Raw genomic sequence first — 14,865 nt, 5'->3', positions numbered from 1 at the left:
CAACAAAAAGGGAGCTAAAATATCCACCTTTGCCAAGCACAATTCTCTTCCCGTAGCCAAGGTGGGAAAAAAAGTCGAGGGTCTCAATTTGAAACAGGACATTTAAGAAGTAGGTGAGCAAGCTGATGTTGTGTGGTGGACCAAAAGCTCAGAACAATGCTGTGATCATCTAGAGTAGGGAGCCATTGGTTGTAGGAGGCTCTAAAAAAAATGGAGGTCAGCTTTGGATCTGAGGACTTAAGGGACACATGGAATTCAACAAACACAGAGGACAGAGTTAGGAATGACTCTCTTCTACATGGTGCACTGAGCTACATTAACTGATTTATGTTCCCCTCTACCACCCACCCCTGTGGCTGTAGAAGAGCTTTCACAGAACTGCCACCTAGGTCACACCACAAAATAAGGTAATAATGAGGAACTGCAATATAAGTGTCATCCCCAGTCAGACAGGGGCAAATAGAGGTTAGAGCAGAGGGATGCTGGGTGCCACCCTCTTAAGAGTAGGAACAGTGGAACTACTGCTATTTCAACCACTAATGTTTAAGGGCAAGCACCTGAGAAAGCTGTTGCCTGTCATTGGCTTCCCAGTGGTCACTGGGTACCTCTCAGCTTGGGCTAAGAGGTCAGTCTTGCCACTGCCTAGCTTTCAAATGCTGGGGTGGCAAACACTGTATGCCCTGGAGGAGCACAATAGAAAAACACCAAGCAAGAAAGCTGGTCCCTGTTCCCACGCCTGCCATTCACTGATGAGAGGTACAAGGAACCTAGTCTCCTATGCCTCAGCTGCCTCTTTTCTACAGAGTGGGAGTCCCACACCCAGCTGTTGAGAGAGGACGTGAGACTGTGGGGCAATAGGAGCTCTGTAAATTAGAGTCACTGACATTAATATGAAGTACATGTGACTACACCTGACAAAGGACTAAAGGCTGTACACAGGCTGCCCAAGAAGAAGCAGAGTCACAGAACACATGTATAGGGACATTTAAGTCTTTGCCTCTGAAGTTGAGAGTGAAATCACAGCTTCATGCATGCTAGGCAAGAACTCATTGAGCTATGTGTATGGCCCATTGTAGGAATCAAGAGAACATTTCTCATGGTGTCTTATCTAACATCTTTCTTCTGTGATAATCTGGCAACTTGCCCTCCCCTTCCCACTCCCCTTCTGTCCCAGTGTCCATAAGAAGGAATGGAAATGAGTGATCTCTAGTTCATTACACCAGCCTTCCAGTCATTTCCTGGAAGGTGACAAAGTTGCCTATGCATGATCACACAGCCAATCCTCTCCCTCATTAGCAGGGTTGTTCTCTTACTTGCCTTCTGGGCACAGGACAAGAGGATTTTGAAAAGATATAAACCTCCTGTTTCTAAGGGCTCCCCTAGCACCAAGAGACCACTCAAAAGATTACTGCATAAACATAAATCACCAGGGTGTCTATATCCTGTCTACAAGAGTCTCACACCCTGATTCCCCAGCTATATCTCTCTTAGTAATAGTCTTTGAGAAAGCATAGCATGTAATGATGTCTCAATTCTGGCATCAAGTTTTTAAAGAAGCAGGAGCAGGCTAGGAGGTTATAAACTAAGGGATTTAAGTTTCAATAACACAAAGCATACATCGCTGGTACAACTGTCCATTGTGGTCAGTTTCCTTCCTTTATATACATATGGCTGCCTTCCTTAAAAGTAGAGACTGAGCACTAAGCATTCTTTTGACAGTAGAGCATCGTACATTCTAACCGCAGGATGGAAAACTGAACAATGGATAACTGAACAAACAAGTATCTGGAAATTCGGTTTTCCTTCAGAGCCTTAGGAATACTTGCCACTAGAGGTAAAGAAAGTCCAAGAAGAAGCAAGCAACTCTTCTTGAATTTTGATAAGGGACTAAATTCTACCCAAACATCATACTGCCTCTGTGTTTACGCTGGATATATTGTTCCTTATCCAGTGAGCTCAAGGCTGGTGGGAGGATGTGTATTTCACTTGAAAACCAAGTCTTCCAGGTTTGCTTTGCAGTACAGACTTCTGTCTGATGTCAGATCAGACAGAGAACTGCCTCGGCTTTCTAAACTGTTTTGTCTTCTCAGGTCAGTTCTCACTCACCTGCTTCAGTCTTCCTCTGAATTTCCAGTTTAACGCCCAATCAAAGAGAATAATTTCAGTGTTACCAGACTCCATGGAGGACCAAAGAGCTTTCTAGGCCAGCTTTCGGTTCTTTTGAGCAAGAGCCTTGGATGGCATTCACATTCTATCAGTGTGAAAATGGTACCACCATCTTGGACTCCTTTTCTCTTCTGCAAATTCAGGTCTGCTCTAAACAGCCACAGACTCTAAGCACAGGAGCTTGAGATTCTGAAACTGAGGACCAGGCTGCCGGAAGAGTTGTACCTTTTCTCTTCAGTAGAGATGAGAAGGGCCATGAGCATTGACTCTGGTTTAAGGCAGGTATTGAAAACCCTTGGCCTGATGAGGCCACTGCTCACTCTCAAGCTAGATCTACATCTGACTCTGCATGGCTTTGCCCTACTGTGCCCATCCTGAAGTTTATAGACATTTTTCAAGGAGAGGACCGTGTTTTTACTTTGTGATGTCTTGCACTACCTTTGTTCCCCCCAAGTACTATAGAACTCTAAATAGCTAAGAAGACAACAGAGGACAGCCACACCAGCCCTTACTGATAGGGATGGGAGCTTCCCTAAAGCGCAGTGCATTGCTTTCAATGTTCTTCCTTTCAAACACAGAAAACCCAGAGGTAGAATTTTTATCACAGGCCCTGATTCTGTAAACCCTCCTCTACTGGAGAGATTAGGGGTCTGACTCATGTCCAGGGCAGGACTCATCATTCCTGCTAAACACCTAGGCCCCTCCCTGCCCGTGAAACTCAGGAGGAAATGAGGGTGACCTGGAATGAATGCCATCATTCAATGTTACCAGATAGGCACAGAAAGTAGCGCTTAGGCAGCCCACGTAGGTGCTGCCTTTATCAGATGAAAACACCACCCATTCCACACTGGAGATTGCTCACCACCCACTCCATGATAGAGACAGTATGGATACAAGTTCACACTGAGCATTAGAGTCCCCATGCTCCTCTCAGCATGCATTCCCTTGAATGGTTTCCCTTTCCTATCGCCATGGAAAAAACTCACACCCCTATTGCCACATAGACATCATAACTCCATGGCCAGTGTAGCGAACATAGAGGCTAAGTTTCCATGCACAGGGTCAAAAAAATAAAATAAATTTTTTTTTTAAAAAAAGAAAATGACTCAGATGTTTTAAAACTGCAGTGCAATCAGATGATTATTTCTGCTCATTTCACCTATGCAAGATTAGAATATGACTTAGTCATTTTACATGTCTTGACAAGGAAGACGCCAGAGGAAGAAGGTGAACAAATTCTAAAGATGTAAACAGGAGCGAGTGGTGAATCACAATGCATAGAAACCAGCCTCTGACTCAGAGAATCTAAAGAAAGTAGGAAGGGCATTAGGCAGTCGGGATACAAGGTATTCTGTATCTATGTATAGAACAGAGGGTCGCTGCTTAGACCACCAGCTCCTGGGTGTTCTTTGGAATGTGGATTCCTGACAAGATTCGCTCTCAGCTGTCTTCCTTTTCTGCAAAATGAAGAGGTTTAGATGTGTTCAGAGAAAGAACTTTTTAAAGTTATTCTTTTAACAATTTTTATCTACGCTGTACATGTGGGTATGTGTGTGTGTCTGTACATATGTACATATATAGATGTCGTCAAGGACAACTTCTGTGGAATCAGTTCTCCCCTGCCACCTTTTATGTGGGTCCCAGAGATCAGGTGGCCAGGCTTAAGCAGCAACAGGGGCCTTGACCCTCCACACCATCTTGTCAGCCCAAAGTCAGGGCTTTTTTTTTTTTTTAATGTGAGCTGGCATTCTGTGCTTCGACCTGTTCAACTATTATCACTGGGACCAATTTTCAGGGCAATGTTTAACTCTGGAAAAATGATGAAGTGATCGGGGAGGAAGCCACATGAAAGAGAGGCCTTCAGCTCTGAGATAACTGCGAGGTGGAGGGTTGGTTGGGCTGAGGGCCAGGAGTGGTCCTGAGACAGTGAAGGATCCCAACTCCAAGTGATGTCATCATCTGTACTACATCCCAGTGGCAAGTCCAGCCACCCAACTTCATATTGGAAGGCACTGGATACTCTAATTTGTAGAGATATCTCAGGGATGAGAATTCTCAGGCCAAAGCAATATTTCTGAGGGTTTGGAATACAAATTTCCACTCATTTTCATCTTCATTATGTGACTAGTTTTGCAAATAGACAACCCAAGTCATGTAGGAATAAAACGACAGTTTTTTTTTTGTCTTGGCTCCTGACCAGCCCGACCCCTGATTGTGCTCCTGGAACAGAAGGAGTTTGCATACTTTTCTCCATCCACATAGTCAAGGCTGGCCGCACAGCACAGCCGATAGCTCACAACATCAGTCTTAACCCAGACTTCATGGCAGGACATTGTTTTGTATCAAAATCAACTCTCTTCCAGGGGGCTTTTATGTACAGGCAGTCCATGGGCCACCTGTGTGAGAGTCCTGTGTTAAATGACATATTCCCAGGCATCAGTCTTTACTGGTATCTCCTAAAGTAGATCCAGAAGTCTCCCTGTTAAAGAGCCCTGCCAAGGAGTTACCATATACATAAAAGCTCAAGACCCAGAGTATTGTGTCTTCTCCATCCACTTTGATAATCATTTCAAAATTTCTTTTCTTTTTTTTTTTTTTGGTTTTTCGAACTCACTTTGTAGACCAGACTGGCGGCCTCGAACTCAGAAATCCGCCTGCCTCTGCCTCCCGAGTGCTGGGACTAAAGGTGTGTGCCACCACGCCCAGCTGTCAAAATTTCTTATTCAGGAAAAATTACACAAAAGCCAGGGGCAAAGGTGAGAGGGTAAAATTTGCCCCAAGGCAAGGAAACAACAGAGAGACCTGTGTGTCCAGAACCCTGGTATCATTTGAGGTATAGACTGTGCTATCGGAAGTTATAGGTGACCCCTCCATTTTATCTGCACCTCATTCCTGTTCCTCATTTTTTAGCAAGTTTCTGGGGCAGCCCTGATGTTTCAACTGTTTCCATCCATGCTTGACCTGGGCACCTTTACGTTCCCAAATTTCTCTCACATAATAGAGGTACTTGCGATACAGGTATAATTACACCAGTAGTTGAATAAAAATCCACACAAAAGAAAGCCTGCAGCTGTTGGTAACTGGAGTCTGCTGGAAGCCCAGCTTCCATGATAACACTGCCACTACAGAGCCACCAGCTACTGGGGACAAAGTTGGAGCTCTTTAGAGTTTGCTTAAAGCATGTTGGGGACCCCAGGTGACTTGGGAGCTGAGGAGGGAACCTGCCACACAACATTTCCTATCCGTTTTCAGAGAGTGTCAACACCCTCCTTCCCACACCTGCTGTTCCCAAATATCACAACCTGATTTTTTCCTCCAACCTCCTGTCTTGATGATGGTGTTTAAATATGCATGGGGTGCTGTGATGCCAACATACTTTGTGAAATTTCAGATACCTTTTTTTAAACAGAGGCTTTTTTTTTTTAATTCCTCTTTTAGTTGATCTCAGTTTTTAAGAGAGGTAAGATGAACGACGAATGAATGACAGATGCAGACGGCTGGGAAATGAAAACCGAGTCTGCAAAATCATGCTTTGCATTCAGAGGGTCTCACTTTGAGACAAAGGATTCAAGACAAAATGAACACCCCAAAAATTTACAAAGCAGAGCCACAAATGATCAACTGTTCTCATTAGAAAAATAATCATTTATTTTGTCATAGGATCTAAAGTTCCCAACTCTGCAAAGTACAGGCAAATTTGTGTAAACATATATTACTTATTTATTATGAAAAGATCATTATTATTATATCTATACTTACACATATGTATATACATGTATACACATACACGTACACACACACATATATAATCTTGTTTTCAGAGTACAGGCAATTTACAGACTATATCATCTACACATTTATCTCAGATGGATCTTACTGTGGATTCTAGCATGGTATGTTTGAGCTGAGATCAAAAGACTCCAAGGGTGGGACACAAACAGATTGTCCACCCCAACTCAATCAGAGCACTGCTCATGTTGCTTAGATGTCCTGTGGAGGCACACAAAATTTTCATGTTTAAGTAGCTATGGAAATTCCCCAGTAACGCCCACAGACGTCTGATTCCTTAACTCTAGAGTTTGCGAAACTAAAACAGAAATGTGTCTGTCTCAAAGTCATAAGTAAGCTTCATTATTAACACCAGCAGAGTACTTCCATTGTTTATTGTCTATTGCTTGCCCATGGATGAAGTCGATCAGTTTGTTAATTCAGATCAGCTTGCTATGAACTCATCACGCTCAAGGTGAGCTACAAACAGATCTTCCCTTGAATAAGCCTGGCATTTCTCAGAGCTCCAGATACACTGAATAATACCAGTGTTCATCACAGCTCTGCCTTGAGTAGGAGCAAGAAAACTCAAACACCAAATAACCATACACCAAAATAAAGTTTAAAATATCAACAAAAGCAAGGTGTTAGCCATCTGAATCAATGCCTCAGTGGGGAGTTATCCAAAGGAAAAGAGTCCATAAGAATCAGGTATTGAAAGAACTTTCTGTGTGATCAATTTGTTTCCTGTATTTATTTCACGTTCTTTAACACACATGTATGTAGCTTCTACTATGTGTCTATAATTATCCTAAACACATTACAAATATATTTTTTTTCAATATCTGCAACAACCCTATAACAAAGACACTGTATGTTAATTTCATGACTCAAAGAGGTTTTGGTCATCTCTCCAAATTCTTCTTCTTTTTGTAATATGTTCAAAACATCTTGGATCAATCTAATTTCAAGTAATTACCAATGATTGCCACGTGTATGCCATCTTCCTTACTGTCCTATGGGCCTGGAATGTGGACATCATTCTTCTTCTCTCTCCCTGACTAGCCATCAGATATCTAGACAGAGTCTTCCTCTGTCTGCCTCTGGACTCACATTGTAAACTCTGCCACTTTCTGAGAGCAACTTTCTGCATCCCTGTTGTCATATTCCTCACCCTCCTACTCAAAAGAGTTCTGTTTCCTCATTGCAAATCAAACTGAATATAAATGCATTGTCTTGTCATTATGGACTCTTCACAATAATGCCTCACCCTTATTCTCATAATCCCTCTTAGCAATATAGCTAGACAAACTTAACTGCCACCGTGTACCAAATTTATGTTTCATGAGCATCTACAGCCAGGGTTTTTCTTACAAGGCTGCCTCTTTCTTTGCTCTTTGTAGTCACCTTCACTTATATAGAAAGTCCCCATGGTGCTCTAAATTCTGTGTCTACGTTACATCTGCTGCAAAGCTCTGTCAAGTGTCTGTCTCCCATCATTCACTCTTGTGTTCACCCAGACCCTGCAGACATGATTGCTTTCTTATAACACATATTCCATCTGTCTAAGAAATAGTTCTAGACTATGTAACACCCCAACCAAAGTGAGATTTCTTTCAGAAGACTGTCAGTACTAACCATCATCCTTGACATGACAAATGGGATGGAGAAAAGATAAACAAGTGGGTAAAAATGTACCAATTTTATTGTCTTCATAGTCTGCTTCTAGGATTTGAAAACCAAAGAATTGAGGCTTTTATACTGTAGAGCCATGCCAAGAACCAACCAACCAACCAACCAAATAAATGATTGGATAGTGACAAATGGGATTGCAGGATGAGAAAATAAGAGAAAGACCTAATCAAAAACAGGACCAATGAAATAAGGACTTGGTTCTCAAAACTTAAAATACAGATGACCAATATAAAGACTTTAGGAATTAGGAAATGCAAATGAAAACTGTATTACAATATTACTGGGGCCCAATTAGTGTAATTAACATTAAGACAACAAGTAACAACAGATAGGATAATGATAAGGATATAGGGAAAAGAAAGCTTTATAAACTGCTGGTGGAAACATAAATTCAGCTACTATGCAAATCAGTATGGATATAACATAATAATAAATAATAATAATAATAGAAGTTACATATGCCCTAATTACACTACTGTGTATAGCTAATCATTACATCACAGAGGTACCTACACATCCACACTTATCACTGCCACTCCCTGTTCTCAGGAGCCAAAGGATGGAATCAGCCTAAATATATGTCATAAAAATAACATATACAAGATACGAAGAAATCAATCTGTGACTGAACTGGAAAATCCCTCTCTAATGGCTCAATATATATGCTACATATGCTCCTGTGGGAGGAAAAATAATCTAAACTGTTACCTAACCATGAAACCTGTGAACAACTGACCTTTGGCAGGATATAGAATAATGTCAATACCATTAATAAAATAAGCAACCACTTTCTGATTGGACTTATGGCCAACTCCACAGTACAGAACTCATGGCTGGTCCTGGACACTTGGCCAACAACCTGTGGTTCCAAGAATTATAGACCTACCATCATATGGCTGGCCACCATGCTGTCTCACCTCAAGCAAAATAGCTTTTTTCCTTTTCTCCTCTATCTTTTTTTCTTCTGAGCAATTGCCATCCTTCGGCTTTTCATTCAAATTGTAGTATATTGTTCTCAAGCTTTAAAAATGCAATTTGTATCTAACATGCTTATCTGTTCCATTACTGTTTTTTCTGTAATATTGTTTTTTAGCACTCCTAATGTTCCTAACTCATAAGATTAATTAATTAATTGGGTTAATCAGAGAAAATGTGGTACACACACGTACACTGAAGTTGTATTCAACCACAGAAAGAAATAAACTACACTATTTGCTGAAAACTAGAAATTACTAGAGGTTATCCTATTAAACAAGATAAGTCAGATGCAGAAAGACAAATATTGCCTTTCTTTCATTTGCAGGCTCTGAAATTTGTATAAATACAGGCATTTATTCTAATATGTGTGTCATATACATGTTGAAAACAGAAGAGTCACTATGGAAGGGAGGGCACAGGAGAGTAGGGAAAACGAGGAGAAAGACTAGAAAGAGGGCCTAGAGAGGGAGAAATGTTCAAAGCACATGATATGCATGAAGGAGACTGCTTCCAGCACTGTGTACAATGACTGTGCATCAATAGTAATGCTGCCAGGAGAAAGCCGCTAGTGGAGGCATGTAGAAATAAAGGAAAGGAAAGGAAAGAAGCGATGCGGCTTAGCCTCACTAGCCTCGTTTACTTCTTACAGTACCTCTCCATGTGGTAGTCAATATAACTGAGGTGACAATGGAGTAAGCTGGCCCTTCACAGAGACAGCCCACTCCTCAAGCTGGGACTTACTGCTTCCCATAACTCAAGAGGAGCCATTTCTGTTCCCCTAGATCTTCCCCACAGAAAGCTCACAGAAGCTGAGGAACTGTTAGAAAACATAGAAGACACGCATCAAGGTGTGTGGATGGGCAAAGGGTTTTTATAGACCCAACCCCAAAGCACAGGAGACAAAAGCAAAGATAGGCAAACAATGATACACTGAACTAAATACATCACAAACAGCCAAAGAAACGCTTCAGAGGAAATAGGGAATCTACAGACTGGGAGAGAATACAGGAAGTATATCTGACAAGGGAGTAGTGTCCTGATCCTATAAAGAATCCCAAAACCCAATGGCAAAAACCAAACCAACCAAACAAAAACAGCAAAAAATAAATAAATAAACAAAAAAAACTATTTTAGCCACAGAGATATGATACCCTGTTAGGCACCAAAAGATGAATACTATGTGATTGCAGGCATAAGTGGAATCTAAAACAGTGGCTCTCATGCCAGCTGAGAGGCTGTGGTCACCAGAGGCTGGAAAGAGCTGGGAGGGGAAGGTTAAATAGGAAAGGATGGCTACGGGATACTAGGTTATAGGCAGTCAGGTACAGGAAGCCATGGTATGCCCCACAGTAGTGCGACTATAGATGATGCCAAAGCACCGTGTGTTTCTAAGGGTTCATTGTTATGGTGTCAGTAGCAAACATCCACAAAGGTTTCTGTGGTGACAGATTGGTCCCTAGACAATGGTGCTGCAACCAGTGACTAGACTATGATAAAGTTCAGAGAAACTAAAACCTTGTTAAAGGAATTCATCATTGTGGTATGAATTCAAGTGGACCTTGTTCTCACCCATTCTCTCTCTCTCTCTCTCCCTCTCCCTCTCCCTCTCCCTCTCTCTCCCCTTCCTCCCCCTCTATTTCTCCCCTCTCTGCTTCCCAACCTTAGTAGCTTTTGCCCTTCTCTGCCCACCGTCTGTGATATGCAAGACCTCACCAGGATCCAGAAACAACAGCACAGGCAAAACCAACAACAAAGCAAACCAGTCCTTTTTAAATCGGCTCCTCTCAGGTTCTTTGTCATCCTGATGAGAGCCAGCTAAGGCACTGGTAGAAAGAATGAGAGTTTTCACCATAAAGAAAGAACAAACATTTAAGGAGGTAGATGCATTTTTCCTGACATTTCACAATGTACATATATATCTCAGAACATCAAAGAATTCCCCTACAGGTATAAGTGTTTTAAGCATCCAGTTTGAATAATTTTAAATTTAAAATATAATAATTACCACTGATAAGTCTTACTTGCCTCTGATGCACCAGTCAATGAACAGATATATTTTATTATTCCAAATATTCCCCACTGTCCCTGAGATAGCTACTGTTATTCTTACTACAAGGGGGAAAAAAATGAAGTGCCATAAGGTGTTCACACTCAGCAATGGTGAAATCAGCCACCCTGCCTCACTGCAGCAAGGGAGAGCCAATTCCTTCTCGTACATTCTAGCCAGAGTGAGACATAGTGAAGTAATATTTAAAGCCGCCCTTCAAAGAATGAATTGCTAGTTTGAATATGAAGAAGGCTCCTTTGGATGATCTTAATTCCCTTCCCCTGGAGAAGAAAATGTCTGGGTGAGGTCTGGGCTGAGCCTGTGGCAACCCAGAGCCCACACTCTTCCTCTGAGCTTTTGCCTTTCCCTGGAGTTCTTTTATTTTGATTCCGGTTGCCACCATCAAGCCCAGGTCTTCTCTCTTGGGTTGCAGAGGCAGAAAGATGACAAATACTTTCCCTCTTCTCTCCTCGGCTCAAGGTAAACAGTGCTTTGCCTTAGTTTCCATAGCAGGACTGAGATAAGCTGATGAATGCATCAAGTAAAGTTTGGTAAACCAAGTAAAGTTTACCAAAACTGGGGAATAGCCAAGTGAAGGGAACATGAGAGTAGCCCCCAATCCATAACTGCTTTGACAGCAGTGGGGTGCATGTGCACTGTATGCAAATGGCACTGTGAGGTAATTTCCCGACTACAAAAAAAGAAATGAGCAAATCAATCAACTCCATTTTGCTTTCTGAAGATTCAGTGCACATTGCCAGGAAGTGGTATGTTGCACTTTTAATCCCCAAAGAGCTTGAGCCCTGGGTCAGCTCACTGCTTCCTTTCAGCACTTAGCAGACACCTGTATCTATGCACTGTTGGGTCACCATGTGACAGCACTCCTTTGCAATTTGAATGTAGATCTTACCATGACATTGACCATAGAGTATCAAAGTATAAGAAAGTTACCCTCCCCTACCTTACTAAAATGTTAATAGAGGCTAACAGCTGCAGATTTTTGAAGCTCATGCAGTTCTGATTAACACACTGCCTTTCAATACCATCTACTGCAGGAGACTTTACCTACAATATCGTTCCCTTCAAACAGCAGCCTGAGGTGTCCAGGTTCTCATTTCCTACTCTACATTGCATGATCAGGACCAAAATCAGCATTCTAGATCCTTCCACCCCATCAGTCACTGAATGAGATCATGACTGTTTGGGACTCAAGGCTGACGTCAGGGTGCTGATGTCAAAACAAGAACACTGGACTACATCAACACACTCTCCCTGCATTGGGGCACAGCTGCTACAAGCTTTCCCATCTCCCATTTCTATTGAGCTAGCCAGGATGTGATGTTGTGTTCTCTCTTCCCATTCTACACCTTCAAACTCATAGTCCATATTGCCCTCATCCTCTTTCTGTCTTCTCCCCCAATTCTTGTTACCCGAGCCACCAACCACCTCCATTTTTCCCATCCTTTGGTGAATATACCATCTTCCAAGACCCTTCCTTATAAAGCTTGTAATTCCCAGAACTGGCTCTGCCCATGTATATCTCTGTCTCATGAGCTGGCAAGAAAATTTATCTTTTTTTAGGTGCATAGCTCAGATTAATTACCATTTTGAACATTTTGTAAAATATACTATAGCACTGAAACAAAAAAAAATATGTAAGAACTCTATGGCACAGACCCAGGGCAGTGGTAAGAGAAGAACCACATTTTATCATTGTGGGAGTCACTGCCAGCTACTTAGGAACTTCTGGAGAAAATAAACTTTACTACCTTAATAGCTTTCACAATTGCTCCGAGGAAGAAAATGTCTGTTGTCTGAGACGAGAAATGGTAAGTTGTCAGGATAAGATGTTTGCTTTTGAGTGCAGCTCCTGAGAAATAGATAAAATATTAGCAGAGAGAATGGGGATCATTTAGTTTGATATCCAGGAAAGAGAACACAAAGGGAAGAGATTAGGGCTATGAAGTAAAGAGTTGGAGGCAGGACAGACACAAAGATAAGCTGAGTGAAACCGCTGAGAGTGAAGAAATGCTGTGGTCAGGCAGTGTGTTCTAAAAGTGATGCCTGCTCTTCTCAGGAACAAAACATTGTAAGGGTTTCCATTCTTCCAAAGAGAACAGTAAGGGAGCCATATTTATTGAACTACCCGGGGGGTCTATAGGACAAAAACGGTAAAAAGTATTCAAAAGTCAGAAAATAATGACAGTAACTATTTCCTATCTGAGATGCCTTGAGGACCGCTTCAATGGTATTAATAAATGACCATGATGTTGACCTTCATTCAACAACACTTTGTTCAAAATAATATTGGCCCAAATTCTTGTTTTATGTCCTTTGAAAGCTCATCTACCAAGTACATGGTGGTGTGCTTTTCACTCATTCACTCTCTTATTTGAGCCTGGTTAGTCTCTAGAGTACTCATCCAATTATACTTAATACAAGTAATTCAATCTGAATTCTGCTAGATACATCATATTTGCCATCATCAGAAAGTAGCAGAAATGGCCATCCTAAAACACCTGTCACACAGGCCTGGCAGGTTTTGGCCCTCACTGGGACTCAGGAGGGTGGGCAGTTTTAAAGCTGGAGTGCCATCCATTGGGACAGCACAGTGTATTGTTTTGCTTTCTTATTTTCATGGAAACTTCTTCCCAGAAGATCAAGGATGCTTGCAGTGGTCCTCATGCACTAATCTCTTCCTTTCTTGCTTTGCGCATTCTAGTTGTCTTTAGCCAAAATTATTATTAGGCAATCCATAACAGAAGGTAGCTGGAACCTGGCCTCTCTGTCCATCCCTGGAACTCCCCATCAGAATAGGGCCCCTCACTGAGTCTGCCATCCCACACTCAGTCTAGAAAGGATGTGTACCATCTGCCCTGGACCCCCTTGAAAGGAGTCTGTGAGTCATGGCCAGTTGGAAAGGCAAGGATGCCAATTGCAGACTGGACAATGGCAAACATGGTCAGAGGAAAGCCACATAAGATGACAGGTGAGAAAAGACAGAAATAGTTCAGTGTCTGCTCCTTGGAACTAGAGGTAGACAGCACTGAAACTCTGGATGCCTGAGAACTCACTAAACCTCTGACAGGCATATCAAAGACACAGTCAAGAACCAGACATACCATGGCTCTTGGAAAACCTTGGCTGCAGCATCCTTAATGTGTGGCAGCAATGTGCTGCCTCAGAAAGAGCATCATCTCAGAGTAGCAGTGTTAGGGGTGTGGGATACTCCAACTGCTTCCACCACACTAGAGTGACATGTTATCTGCCAAGGATAATCTTAAGTATGTTGGTTGTAACTGATGCTCTCAGGAAATCTGTCCCTCATTCTAAAAACCCCATAAGTCAAGTAACTGCAGTCGCCTCTAGTTAACAGGGTTTACCTCAAAATAACATTTATGGTCCAGATATTTTCTTATCTCTGTGTTAAAATAAAATGCACATGTCTAGTCTTAGATTCTGTATGAACTGTAGCCATCATAGGAAGGACTGATGGACAGAGGCTATACAGTGAGCATCAGTGGTGGTTGTACATCAGCACAGAGTAAAGGCTGTGATGAAGTCCATCTAGCCACCAAGCTGAGAGATCATCTCATGAACACTGTTGCAGATCAACCCTGGCCATATTCTGAACAGAAGGAAGCTATCAGAATGGACCAGAACCCTGTTATTGGGAATAGGCCTTCTCCATCCTTCCAGCTGCTCTCTCACAACCTTGTATCATTACCTCTGGCTCCCTCTCACATCTGTACCTAGTTATCCATGAGCATTGTTTGCTCAACTCCACAAGATAGCATGCTTGTATCTGAGACTTCTCACTGCTATAACAAATCTCAATAAAGTTAATAAAACAACTCCATTCCCACCACCTTATGGCTCTAAAGACCATGAAGTGCAAGGCTGCACTCCTGGCAGATCCACAAAACAATTCATTTGATAATTCTTGCTCCTAAAAACTAAATCCTTTTCTTGGCTTGTAGTCCCTCCCTCATTGGAGCCAGTAGTGTAACATCTCTGTTACTTCTTCCATCTACACTCTTCCTATTATTCCCAGCCTTATTGAGGTACAATATAAAATGAAAATTGTATTATACTTAAGAAGGACAGTGTGATATTTGAGTATAGGAGAGCCCTCTGGAGTAATTACTACAATCAAGCTAAGTGAAACATACATTACTTCACTCATAAGACACTTTCACAATCAAAGGACA

The sequence above is a fragment of the Mus musculus genome, chromosome 16 (assembly GCF_000001635.26).
Source record: "Mus musculus strain C57BL/6J chromosome 16, GRCm38.p6 C57BL/6J".
NCBI lineage: Eukaryota > Metazoa > Chordata > Mammalia > Rodentia > Muridae > Mus > Mus musculus.
The sequence above is the reverse complement of the archived record's forward strand: the minus strand, read 5'-3'. Positions refer to the sequence as shown.